Raw genomic sequence first — 14,479 nt, forward strand, 5'->3', positions numbered from 1 at the left:
TGCTACCTGTGTTCTCCTTTAGGATTTGGATGGACTCCTGTCTCACGTTTAGGTCTTTCAACCATTTGGAGTCTATTTTTGTGTGTGGTGTAAGGAAATGGTCCAGTTTCATTCTTCTGCATGTGGCTGTCCAATTTTCCCAACACCATTTGTTCAAGAGACTGTCTTTTTTCCATTGGACATTCTTTCCTGCTTTGTCAAAAATAAGTTGACCATAGAGTTGAGGGTCCATTTCTGGGCTCTCGATTCTGTTCCATTGATCTATGTGTCTGTTTTTGTGCCAGTACCATACTGTCTTGATGATGACAGCTTTGTAATAGAGCTGGAAGTCCGGAATTGTGATGCCGCCAGCTTTGCTTTTCTTTTTCAATATTCCTCTGGCTATTCGGGGTCTCTTCTCGTTCCATACAAATTTTAGGATTATTTGTTCCATTTCTTTGAAAAAAGTGGATGGTATTTTGATGGGGATTGCATTGAATGTGTAGATTGCTCTAGGTAGCATTGACATCTTCACAATGTTGGTTCTCCCAGTGCATGAGCATGGAACGTTTTTCCATTTCTTTGTGTCTTCTTCAATTTCTTTCCTGAGTATTTTATAGTTTTCTGAGTACAGATCCTTTGCCTCTTTGGTTAAATTTATTCCTAGGTATCTTATGGTTTTGGGTGCAATTGTGAATGGGATCGACTCCTTGATTTGTCTCTCTTCTGTCTTGTTGTTGGTGTATAGGAATGCCACTGATTTCTGTGCATTGATTTTATAGCCTGCTCCTTGACTGAATTCCTGTATGAGTTCTAGCAGTTTTGGGGTGGAGTCTTTTGGGTTTTCCACATAAAGTGTCATATCATCTGCAAAGAGTGAGAGTTTGACTTCCTCTTTGCCGATTTGGATGCCTTTGATTTCTTTTTGTTGTCTGATTGCTGTGGCTAGGACTTCTAATACTATGTTGAATAGTAGTGGTGAGAGTGAACATCCCTGCCGCGTTCCTGACCTTAGGGGAAAAGCTCTCAGCTTTTCCCCATTGAGAATGATATTCGCTGTAGGTTTTTCATAGATGGCTTTTATGATATTGAGGTATGTACCCTCTGTCCCTATACTCTGAAGAGTTCTGATCAAGAAAGGATGCTGTACTTCGTCAAATGCTTTTTCTGCATCTATTGAGAGGATCATATGATTCTTGTTCTTTCTTTTGTTAATGTATTGTATCACGTTGATTGATTTGCGGATGTTGAACCAGCCTTGCAGCCCAGGGATAAATCCCACTTGGTCCTGGTGAATAATCCTTTTAATGTACTGTTGGATCCTATTGGCTAGTATTTTGGTGAGAATTTTTGCATCCATGTTCATCAAGGATATTGGTCTGTAATTCTCATTTTTGATGGGATCTTTGTCTGGTTTTGGGATCAAGGTAATGGTGGCCTCATAAAATGAATTTGGAAGTTTGCCTTCCATTTCTATTTTTTGGAACAGTTTCAGGAGAATAAGTATTAATTCTTCTTTAAATGTCTGATAGAATTCCCCTGGAAGCCGTCTGGCCCTGGGCTTTTGTTTCTTGGGAGATTTTTGATGACTGCTTCAATTTTCTTAGTGGTTATAGGTCTGTTCAGGTTTTCTATTTCTTCCTGGTTCAATTTTGGTAGTTGATACATCTCTAGGAATGCACCCATTTCTTCCAGGTTATCTAATTTGCTGGCATAGAGTTGCTCACAATATGTTCTTATAATTGTTTGTATTTCTTTGGTGTTGGTTGTGATCTCTCCTCTTTCATTCATGATTTTGTTGATTTGGGTCATTTCTCTTTTCTTTTTGGTAAGTCTGGCCAGGGGTTTATCAATCTTGTTAATTCTTTCAAAGAACCAGCTCCTAGTTTCGTGGATCTGTTCTACTGTTCTTTTGGTTTCTATTTCATTGATTTCTGCTCTGATCTTTATGATTTCTCTTCTCCTGCTGGGTTTAGGCTTTATTTGCTGTTTTTTCTCTAGCTCCTTTAGGTGTAGGGTTAGGTTGTGTATTTGAGACCTTTCTTGTTTCTTGAGAAAGGCTTGTATTGCTATATACTTTCCTCTCAGGACTCCCTTTGCTGTATCCCAAAGATTTTGGACAGTTGTGTTTTCATTTTCATTGGTTTCCATGAATTTTTTTAATTCTTCTTTAATTTCCTGGTTGACCCATTCATTCTTTAGTAGGATGCTCTTTAGCCTCCGTGTATTTGAGTTCTTTCCGACTTTCCTCTTGTGATTGAGTTCTAGTTTCAAAGCATTGTGATCTGAAAATATGCAGGGAATGATCCCAATCTTTTGGTACCGGTTGAGACCTGATTTGTGACCTAGGATATGATCAATTCTGGAGAATGTTCCATGGGCACTAGAGAAGAATGTGGATTCCGTTGCTTTGGGATGGAATGTTCTGAATATGTCTGTGAAGTCCATTGGGTCCAGTGTGTCATTTAAAGTCTTTATTTCCTTGTTGATCTTTTGCTTAGATGATCTGTCCATTTCAGTCAGGGGGGTGTTAAAGTCCCCCACTATTATTGTATTGTTGTCAATGTGTTTCTTCGCTTTTGTTATTAATTGCCTTATATAATTGGCTACTCCCATGTTCGGGGCATAGATATATACAATTGTTAGATCTTCTTGTTGGATAGACCCTTTAAGTAGGATATAGTGTCCTTCCTCATCTCTTATTACAGTCTTTGTTTTAAAATCTAATTTGTCTGATAATAAGGATTGCCACCCCAGCTTTCTTTTGGTGTCCATTAGCATGGTAAATGGTTTTCCACCCCCTCACGTTCAATGTGGGGGTGTCTTTGGGTCTAAAATGAGTCTCTTGCAGACAGCATATGGATGGGTCTTGTTTTTTAATCCAATCTGATACCCTGTGTCTTTTGATTGGGGCATTGAGCCCATTTACATTCAGGGTAACTATTGAAAGGTATGAATTTAGTGCCATTTTATTGCCTGTAAGGGGACTGTTACTGTATGTTGTCTGTGTTCCTTTCTGATCTTTGCTGCTTTTAGGCTCTCTCTTTGGTTAGAGGACCCCTCTCAATATTTCTTGGAGGGCTGGTTTTGTGTTTGCAAATTCCTTTAGTTTTTGTTTGTTCTGGAAGCTTTTAATCTCTTCTTCTATTTTCAATGACAGCCTAGCTGGATATAGTATTTTTGGCTGCATATTTTTCTCGTTTAGTGCTCTGAATATATCTTGCCAGTCCTTTCTGGCCTGTCAGGTCTCTGTGGATAGGTCTGTTGCCAATCTAATATTTTTACCATTGTAGGTTACATATCGCTTCTCCTGAGCTGCTTTCAGGATTTTCTCTTTGTCTCTGAGACTCGTAAGTTTTAGTATTAGATGTCGGGGTGTTGACCTATTATTATTGATTTTGAGAGGGGTTCTCTGTGCCTCCTGGATTTTGATGCCTGTTTCCTTCCTCACATTAGGGAAGTTCTCTGCTATTATTTGCTCCAATATACCTTCTGCCCCTCTCTCTCTTTCTTCTTCTTCTGGGATCCCAATTATTCTAATGTTGTTTCGTCTTATCGTATCACTTATCTCTCGAATTCTGCCCTCGTAATCCTGTAGTTGTTTTTCCCTCTTTTTCTCAGCCTCTTTATTTTCCATCATTTGGTCTTCTATATCACTGATTCTCTCTTCTGCCTCATTTATCCTAGCAGTTAGTGCCCCCATTTTTGATTGCACCTCATCAATAGCCTTTTTGATTTCGACTTGGTTAGATTTTAGTTCTTTTATTTCTCCAGAAAGGGTTTCTCTAATAACTTCCACGCTTTTTTCAAGCCCAGCTAGTATCTTTAAAGTCATGATTCTGAACTCTAGGTCCGACATCGTACTAATGTCCGTATTGAGTAGGTCCCTGGCTGACGGTACTACCTCTTGTTCTTTTTGCTGAGGTGATTTTTTTCGTCTTGTCATTTTGTCCAGAGGAGAATAGATGAATGAGAGAACAAAATGCTAACAGGTTTACAACGTCCCCAGCAAATATACTGTATACAAATCAGAAAAGACCTGAAACCAGGGGAAAAGAAAGGGAAAGAAAGAAAAAAGAAAGAGAAAAAAAAAAAACAAAAAGAAAAAAAAAGATAAAAACAAAAACAGAACAATACAAAAAAAGCAGAATGTGATCAAATATGATCAGGCTAGTGCATAGATCAGTGCCACACACTAGATTCTAGGTGTATTTTGGTCTGTTAGAAAAAAGTGTCTCCTAAAATTTTAAAGGAAGAGACATATATGTACAAAATAAGGGTTGATAACAATGAACGGATAGAAGATTAGTGTAAAGATGAAAATTATAAAAGATTTTATAAAAGGACTTGATAAGAAGTTGTTTGAAAAAAGAAAGAAGATTTAAAAAAAAAAAGAAAATGGGAGAGAATGTGATCAGGCAGGAGACTAGAACAGAGCCATACACTAGTGATTTAGAGTATATTTTGATCTGTTAGAAGAAACTGTATCTCAAAATTTTAAAGAGAGAACAACTTACATATATATGCCAAAAATAAGGGTAACTACTATGAAGGGATAAAATATGACTCTAAAAATGAAAAATAAAAAAAAAATTTTTTAAAGATTTTTTTTTATTCATTTATTAGAGAGAGAGCACATGAGATGGGGGAGGGTCAGAGGAAGAAGCAGACTCCCTGCCGAGCAGGGAGCCCGATGCGGGACTCGATTCTGGGACTCCAGGATCATGACCTGAGCTGAAGGTAGTCGCTTAAACAACTGAGCCACCCAGGCGCCCCCTGTTTTTTTTTTTTTTTAAAGAGATTGATAAGATGTTGGTTGAAAAAGGGAAAAAGAAAAAAAAAAACAGTTAACAAAAATTAACTTTGATGAACTAATGAATCATGTTAAAAAAAAGCCATAAATTCTATGTGCAGTATTCCCCTAGTGCTGGAGTTCTCCCGTTCTCCTTGATCGCTAAACTTGGTCTTGGCTTGCTGGCTGTTCTTGCTGATCTTCTGGGGGAGGGGCCTGTTGCTGTGGTTTCCAAATGTCTTTGCTGGAGGCGGAATTGCCCCGCCCTTGTTGGTCCGGGCTAAGCAAGCTGCTCGGGTTTGATCTCAGGAGCTTTTGTTCCCTGCGAGCTCTCTGTACAGACTTGGAGGACCAGGGCAAAAATGGTGGCCTCCCAATCTCCACCCGGAGTAGCTGAGAACTCGGGGCCCCGCTCCTCAGTGCGCCCCCAGAGAAAAGCAGTCACTCCCTTGTCCCCGGTCTCCGGCCGCTCTCCGTGCTCACCCGGCCTGTGACCGAGCTTTGCTATCTCTGGCACCCGACCCCGTGTGGAGTCTCCAAACCCAGCAGATCCCTGCGGTGCGTTCCCGTGCTGCTCCTCCCCGGGAAGGAAGGGGAGTCTCCCCGGCTCTGCTGCTTGTTGGGTCCCTGCTGGAGGAGCAGTGGCCCGACTGGGCCGCGGATCACAGTTTATGGCAACCCCGAGCTGAGAGCCCGCGCCTCGGCTCCGTCTCTGCAGCCGGCTTCCCCGCTCCGATACATGGGAGCTCTGCCACACTCAGGCACCCCCGGTCTTTCTGTGACCCCGAGGGTCCTGAGACCACACTGTCCCGGGAGGATTCCACCCCCTGTTTAGCCACTGCAGCGACGTCCCTCAGCAGAGCCGGCTTCTAAAAGTTCCGATTTTGTGCTCCGCGGCTCTAGCACTTGCCAGAAGCGGCCGGCGGAGGCCCCTCCCCCGCCGTCTATGCTCCCGAATATCGCCTCGGATTCACTTCTCCGCACGTCCTACCTTCCAGTAAGTGGTCGCTTCTCTGTTCAGATAGTTGTTGCTACTCTCCTCTTCGATCTCCTGTTGAGTTCGTAGGTGTTCAGAATGGTTTGATCCCTATTCAGCTGAATTCCTGAGACCGTACGAAATCTAGGTCTCCTACTCCTCCGCCATCTTGCTCCGCCCCTGCATTATATACTTGATACTTATTTGTTCTCTGTGTAACTGTCTTATCTTTTGGTGTGGTCTATAAATTCTTGGAGGGAAGAAAGCATGGTTTATGCTTTATGGTGTAAAATATATAAAGAACCAAGTCCTGATCTTTATAAAAGGTGGATGTTCAATAAATTTCATATAAAGATTATAAAAGAGAGTTTTGAGGTTAGATGAGAAACTTTTCTTTCTTCAAGATGGCAGAACCAGTTGATGTGAATAGCCCCCTCCACTCCTAAATCAATGGAAGGTCTAGAAAAACCTATTGGGGTGCCTAGGTGGCTCATTCATTAAGCGTCTGCCTTTGACTCAGGTCATAATCCCGGGTCCTGGGATTGAGCCCCGCATTGGGCTCCCTGCTCTGCGGGAAGCCTGCTTCTCCCTCTCCCCCACTCCCCCTGTTTGTGTTCCCTCTCTCGCTGTGTCTCTCTCTGTCAAATAAATAAATAAAATCTTAAAAAAATAGAAAAACCTATCAAATTTTTAATATTTAAAAGATTTTAAAAATAAATACTCAAGTTCAGACTTGAAAAAGGAGTATCTTAGGTGCCAGGAATGAAGAGAGGGGCCACAGCATTGAACTGCAACAGGGACCGACTTGAGCAGATGTGTGCTTTAGGGTCTAGAGTTTTCGCTGGAGACTGCAGGTCTCATGCCTACTGGCACACTGGGAATCGATTTAGACTTGGATGGGGAAGACCCATGGGAAAAACCATTAGCTCAACCCACATTGGAAATTGGACCCCCCAGCTTGTCCTTTCTTGTTGGTGAGCAAAATTGTCACCATATGGAAGCCCCAAGTTTAGGAACTAACATGAAATTTGGTGAACCTATGGAGACTTCATCAGGGATATCTGGACAACCCAAGAACCTTGTGCAACCTCCATGGGGAGAACAGATTCTGAATTATTAAGAGCTCACAGATGAATATTTTGAACACATCTGAAAATCCCCTGTCATGAGGTATAGTCAGCAGGCACAACAAATGAGATCAAACTAATAGTTATAGGTAATAAAAACTAAATGAATACAATCTGCAAGGCACAATGAAAGTATTAAAAAGAAATCACAGACTATTTTGGGGAAGGATAATCTAGAAATAAAGATGAAAATTCAGTTTTTTAAAATATTCAATATATTGGTTCCAGAATGGGCCAAATACAGCAAGGAAAGGATTAGCGTACTGGAGATGGGTCTGAGGCCACCTCACTGTTGGTTTTTGTGCAGAGCTGGGCTGTGACCAGTGGCTGTGGCTGCTCGGTGGATAGATGGCGCTGCTCAGGGTTGCTCAGTCCTCACTCATTTGCCCCCTTTTCAGTGCACATGGGACGTTTGATAGGCACCGGTTCAGAACTCCATGCTTAATTGCTTTTTTTGCCCCTTTTCCTTTAAACTTAGGTGGCCTTATTTTTGTCACCTGGGTATGCGGGGGTGGAAGTGGTAATCCTTGTTTGTGAGGAACAGGGCTACCATGCTGGTAAGAAGATATGGTGCTGAAAATTGTTTGAGTGATTGAGGGGAGAGAACGGAAAACAAGGTTGCTTTTGGGAGAATGGAATACTTCTTTCTTTTTTTTTCTCCTTCTCCCCAACTTCAGTGTTTTCTGCCAGGTGTTTATTGTCCTCACAACTTTTCCCCCCACCCCCCTGCTTGAGCTGGCTACAAGTGGTATCTAACATGTCTTGGGTACCTTGGCAGCACTCCTTTTGAGAGTCTTGATTTGAGAGACATGCCCATCACAAGATAAGCAATTTTCTTTCTCTCTTCCCAGCTTTTTCTCCTTTGATAGACCTGGGTCTGCTTCCAAGGATTCATGTTTTTTCACAGATTTCAATTTTCAGAGTTGAAATTGTTGGTGATGTCATTGTTTGTCTTGTGGTGCTGACATAGAGTAGATTTTTTTAAAAAAATCTGCTGAAATGTCTCCTTTAGGAAAGATTACTTCCTTTTATTCTGAGTGTGGAATGTTGGCAGCAGAAATGGGAAACAGAAAAATTAAACTTTTTATAAGTGTACTTGACTAAAGTTTATCGAAGTATAAGGCAGTCCGGTGACATTTTGTTGTCACCTTAAACACAACAACACCTGATAACTATAGGTTTATAAAAAGCTTGTTTGCTACCTACCCACATCCATCTCTCTCCCCCTTTCTATTATATTTATTGAACCATCAAGGAATTTTGGATGTCTCATTAAATTATTACTCGAACATCAAAAAAAAGTATCTGTGCCTGCAATGTAGTTGTTTGCATTTCTTCTTTTTCATTGTAATCTTATTTTTGTCATTTCTAGCACCCAAGATGCTTCCTATACAAAAAAGTACAATGCTGTATTGAGAAATGAAAAATAAACACAGTGTCATCTGCTAGGACTGATTGTTGATGTTTAGTGGTTTTATGTGTTTGAGGAAATGACATATATGAATATGTGAAATTTTTTACTCTATTTTTATATTTGACTCAGTGTGGGTGGAGGCTATGCGATGTTACCACTTACAGCATGGCTATGGGTTTTGCCTCACACAATTACTCTGGAGGCACAGACATAGCCTTTCATTGATTGATTTTGTGTGTGTGTGTCAGATTCTTAATGTTCTTTTTTTAAGTCTAAAGATAAAGTAGTAAATCTTTTGGGCTATCCCAGGAAGAGACATGTTTTCCTGTGTTCCATTGTCCTCATGCATGTTAATAGCATTCTGCTCTGTCTGTCATGAGGGTTGGGAGGAGCTTCTGTGAATGGACTGAAGGCATTTCCCAAACCTCACATTTGGCCATATTTCTTTCTTTCTCTCTGTTCCATCAAATCTGTGAACTAGAAACAAAACTGACAGAGTGGAATTTAATTTTCCCTCTTTATAACTTCTCACAGTCTTTTGAAGAAATAGAGATGTGTGGTAAAGTGGCTTCAAAGCTGTCGGCCGAAGGCAGAGGGGGCAGCAGAGGGTGGGTGTTCTGGCCTTGGAGGCCCCGTCCCCCACCACGAGAGGGGATTCGGTGCATGGGGAAGCACATCTCGTTCCTCAGGAAACTGGGTGGTGGTTCCTGGACAAAGTCTGTGTCTTACTCGGTTGAAACGGATGAAGCTAACCACATATAGAAAGCATAACCTGCATCTTTTAAGGAAACTCTGCCTTTATGAGGTTTACAGCAAAGAGTATGCTAATTGTTAATTCTTCACTGGTTTCAGCTAGAAAGTGAGCCTGAATTTGGTGACATACATTAGACTTCGTTCCTGCTGTGCTCATTCTTACTGTTTGAGAACGGACTGAGGTTGAATTGTTGAAATTGCACAGGTACTACTGAAAGATTTCAGCTACTCTTAAAGAAGGTTTTTGGATGCACAGTTAAGCTCTAAATATGAGAGATGAAGAATTTTTTGAACAAATAACATTTTATTAGCTTTTTCAGTATTACATCATAACTGTCTCCTGAATTTCCTCCAAAATGTAAATCTCTAATGTTCTATAAATTAAAAGTGAATAAACCGAGTGTAAAGATATTCACCTTTAATTTGTAGTATTTTCCTGTTTGGAAGAACTGGAAACAATACAAAGACACGCAGACTTAAATAATTGTAATTATATATATGTAATTATAATTATTATAGTGGCCAATTACAGAGTCCCTGCTCTAAGTCTGATGTGGTGCTAAGTTTTCCTGAGCATTAATTCGTAGTACTCATTACCCATGTTGGACAGTTAGGGCCCCTGGACTTAAGGAGGCACGAGCACTAGTGTGCGCCCACAGAGCTGGCCGATGTCCTGTGGGCCCCCCTGTGAGGCACTCAGCAAGTTCACCCTTGCTCTTCCCTCCCCACTCCTTGCTGTGGACAGCTGCTGTTCTCACCCTGCTCACACCTGCTCTTGGCCTTAAACCCTTGTGCATCGGGGCAGGGTGCACAGAGAGGGGTAACTCTGGGTCTGCTGCCCTGCCCCTCTGTCCTTGCTGTGGTCACTGTTCTCCCATTGTTCCTCTGTCCCATCTTCATGAGTCTACAGCTCTCTGGCTCAGGTCCCAGCTGCACGCCGTCTTCAGTATCTCTGTCACACATCCCACCCACTGACCAGCCGTGCGGTGGCTAAGCGCTCTGGATAACCTGAGCCCCTGTTAATTTCGCAGTGAAGATAAGTCTTACCAGAGCCCTTCATGTGATTTTTGTCCTTTTCCTTAGAATTTAGGATGAGAGGGGAGGGTGGCAGACTAGGGAGGGAAGAATGAAGGTCAGAACAGAAGAGAAAAACATCCTTAGAGGACCGGCAATCCCTTTCCTACAAAAGTCTCAAGGTTGCGTGCTTGCTTCAGGGGTGGACCTGTGATGGCATCCTTGGCAGTGAGTTGACAAAGAAAGTCAGTGCTCCTGAGCTGCTGCAGGACATAGTGACTTCAGAATAATAGGAGGCTAGGGGAGTCTAGGAGGTGGGGGCATAAAGAAGGCCACTGGAGAACCAGCTGGAATCAGAAATATCCTATTCTTGGGCATCTACAGGAGCAAAAGATCCCACCATCTACCTGCCTCCCTCCTCCCCCCTCCCACCTTTCCTCGGCTCTAGTCTCTGTTCCTCTGGGCCTCGAGAACTGTCCATTGGCAAGTTGGGGCAGAGGTATGGATAGGTCCCCACAACGCAAGAGAAACTGCACCTCCCTTGGTGCCACTGTAATCTAGTATTTAGGTTCAGTAGTATGCTGTTACAGCACCAGCCATGGGACGCAGAGTGGGCTCCAGTGGCTCATTAGGAACAGCCTGGAGATGCAAATCACTTGAAGTACACAGTTTCCATAAGAACATGTACGATTTTTAGGTAGCCTGATTACAAATGAATTTCTTGAGCAAAGCCTTTTTGTAAGCAGTGGACTATATGCATTTGCACTTGACTCATAAAGCAGAGGTGCAATGAAAATAGTATGAGCTAAGTGCCTTATTAGCCTGAAAGACACCTACTTGTGTGTGTGTGTGTGTGTTTGTGTGTGTGTGTGTGTGCATGTGCAAGAGAGAGACTCTGGGAGGGAGGGAGAGATTGTGATTTGAACAGACATTTGGAAGGTACTGTCTCTGGAGTTTGATGGGGGGCATTAAAATTGTGGACTGATTTTAGCAAAACTGCATGTACCTTAATGAAATGCACTGTACTTGTCAGGCCTATCTTATATGAAATACCCTTCAACCAGAGCATGTATTTTCCTTAGCAGTTTTTTCCTATTTGAAATGTATAGATTTTTACCAAAGCACATTCCATGTTCTTAATCTCTTCTGTATTTTCTGCTATTTTGAATGAAGATATTAATTCAGGTTCATTTTAAATTAATAAAATCAACACTTATCCATGGTTTACAGTTTTTCTGAACAATGGAATACTTCCTCTCTAGTCTACCTTTTGTGCAGTGATTTTCTTTGAATCAATATTGGGCTAATTGCCACAAGTCCTGTTGCAGCATAAGCAACTAGTGTGCCTCAGGAAACAATCCTATGGGGAAAAAACATATGCAAACAACAGTGAGGTTCCCTGGAACAATTTCTGCAAGAAGCAGAGGAGAGGCAAGCCGGGAGTTTGATAAAGTGTCCACACCCTGTGATAGCAAGGCCTGAACTGGCCACCCTCAGAGCCACCTTCTTTCCAAGCATGGTGACAGTTTCCCTGGCATCCTGTCCTTCTACAGAAGGAGAGATTTGCCCCGATTGCACATCCGCAGCCAGGGGCTTTGCATTGGCTTTGCACAGGATGCCGGGAAGACTCAAAGTCATGGTATCTGCACCATGGCTTCAGCCAGGTTGGAGCTGCGGTGTATGAGCGTGGCACTGAAGGGAGGGACACAGGGGCTGGCTTCTCTGTGGCCATGTTAGATCAGCCAGACAGGCATCTTGGAACTTCCCGCGGGAAGTACTGTGGGTCAGTTACCATCTGTGTCCTGAACACTTGAAAGAGTTTATAGAACCAGGGTGATTTTGCACACCTATGGTAACCTCTGTGTATGAGAGACCCCAGATAGCTTAATATTGGGGATTACGGGGCACCTGGGTGGCTCAGTTGGTTAAGCGTCTGCCTTCAGCTCAGGTCATGATCCCAGGGAGCTGGGATCAATCCCCGCATTGGACTCCCTGCTCAGCGAGGAGTCTGCTTCTTCCTCTCCCTCCACCACTCCCCCTGCTTGTGCTCTTTCTTGCTCTCTCTCTCAAATAAATAAATTCTTAAAAAAAAGATTTGTAGCATATGCCTTTGGGCTGAATGTGAACCCGGTTCTGAAACGTTTTGTATGATAGTTCATATCCATCAAGGCCCTTACCCACTGATTCCTAATCAAGAAAAAGTAAATTAAATCTGGTTTCAAATGAATGTATTTTCATTAGCAAACCTATCTCTGTGATGACATTATTAGATAAATGAGATATTATTGAGTGACTGTCACTTATTCCTCCAGTGCCCAGCTCCTCTGTGGCTGTCATTCAGTTTTCCTTATTTTAGCTTTTCCAGTGACTTAACCTTTTTTTTTTATGTCAATAAGGCTGTAGGCCCACTATGTGCTGTTAATTGCTCTTCCTTTAATCTCTCCCCTTCCATAAGCAGGAGCATTTCTTTTTTTTTTTTTAATTTTTTTTTATAGATTTTATTTATTTATTTGAGAGAGAGAATGAGATAGAGAGAGAGCACGAGAGGGAAGAGAGTCAGAGGGAGAAGCAGACTCCCTGCTGAGCAGGGAGCCCGATGCGGGACTCGATCCCGGGACTCCAGGATCATGACCTGAGCTGAAGGCAGTCGCTTAACCAGCTGAGCCACCCAGGTGCCCAGGCAGGAGCATTTCTTATAAGCTGCTTTTCTCTTTCCAGTCCAGGTACCTAGAGAGGACCCCTTTAACGTATGTGGGATGGAAGGAGAAGAATGCTCTTTTGCAGTGGGAAGTGAGCTTCTTAGATCTTAAGCTCCATGGGTTTAGTGCAGGACGGGCATGATGTGCCCTAGGAATCTCCTGCAGCTATTTATAAAAAGGCAGGCTCTTTCTCTTTCCTTGGGGGACAGAATATGATGGTCTGTCAGGGCACTGTCTGAAAATAAAACTCTACAAAGTCATATGAAAGAGTTGTATAATCAGTCCAGAATTTAAAATGTCCAGCTGCCAACTTTACCACTGAATGTTGAAAACCAAGCCTTGGAAAGGGTTGTTTTTTTGTTTTTGTTTTTGTTTTTTTCCTCTCTCTTTTAAAGTGATACTTGTTCAAAGTACATTTGCTTATGAAGGAAGAACTGGGTCTAGATGGTCTGGCTCTTTGCAGAGTGAGCATTAAGTACCACTACGTGTGTAAATGCAGTATGAAATGATAAGGAGTGGCAGGAGCACAGGGGTGCGTGGTAAAACCTGTCAGTCTGAGGTGGGATTAAAGCAGAGAGAAGGGCATTTCTAAAACCTTTTGTAGCTTATGTATGCTGTTCATATAGAATGTAACTAACAGCACTTTAGCCTCCCCTCCTGTGTGCTGATGAATTAACCCCTGTGACAGATTATGTCCATTTTGGTGAGGTTTCCCTTCAAGAGGGCCTCTTTCGCAGTTTCCCATGAAGATAAGCATTTGCCAAGACTACATTCCCATAGTTCTGCATGAGAATGGAAGTAGGAGAGAGTAAGGACTGGTGGGGAGGGGGCAGGAGAGAAAGAGAAGGACAAAGAAAACGAGAAGGTATGTGAGTTAAGGATACAGTAGATAAACATTATTAGTGTGTTAATGATCCCGAAGAGGAATTTCTGCCGCCGAAACGTTACTGAGATGGACACAGAGGACAAGTTTGGATTCAGTAGCCAGTAAGACCATTTCTCAAAGACTGAATCAGTTGTTCATTTTTGGGCTCTCCTTGCATGTTGTCGTTTAAATGCAACAGTTTTGGTGGCCATGTATGAAATACTCAAGTGTTTAAGACAGAGAACCTGGCTCCCAGGAGTTCTTATCCAGATGTCAGCTGTTGTTCCCTTCATCCTACTTGTGATTTCATGAGCTGTCTTGACTGAGGACATGTGCCTTCAACTCTGCATGTTTTTCTTCTGTTATTTCTTTGGTATTTCCTCTTACTTCCTCTGTTTTCTTCTTTCAAAATTCATACTAGACATGTGTTAGAACTTCGTGCTTGTCTTAACTTTTCTTTCATATTTTAAATCTCCCTCTCCTTTTTTCTTTTGGTTGGAGGGAGATGCCTTGCAGGATGATAACTCTTTGGCTCTGTCTTCCAGATTACTAATTAATTCTTCAGCTGTATCCTTTTTCCTGTTTAGACCAAATATGGTGTTTTTAATTTCAGAAATCATTTCTTAACATTTTCAGGATCATTTTTTTAATTAACATGGTAGTCTATTTCCATTCAGACCCCTTTTAAAATTTCCTGTTTGTTCTAATACCTGTTTACTAGAGTGTTACTTCTCCTATTTGTTATGTTTACTGCCTCTCTTTCTTGGTGTTCATTTTCTCCAAATGTTTAACAATCTGTGGTTACATGTGCATCGCCAGACTTGAGGTTTGCTATTACCGAATTCATGAGGTTTTATTTG

General features: G+C 42.1%; 1 protein-coding gene across 5 annotated transcripts in view; it reads left to right on the plus strand.

Annotated features, from left to right (window-relative positions):
- The window catches only part of PTPRM (protein tyrosine phosphatase receptor type M), an 817,256-nt gene that overhangs the window by 225,810 nt on the left and 576,967 nt on the right, over positions 1-14,479 (plus strand). The window lies entirely within an intron of this gene.

Source organism: Callorhinus ursinus, unplaced genomic scaffold (genome assembly GCF_003265705.2).
Source record: "Callorhinus ursinus isolate GAN/ISIS: 27379988/994484 unplaced genomic scaffold, GSC_fseal_2.0 scaffold11, whole genome shotgun sequence".
NCBI lineage: Eukaryota > Metazoa > Chordata > Mammalia > Carnivora > Otariidae > Callorhinus > Callorhinus ursinus.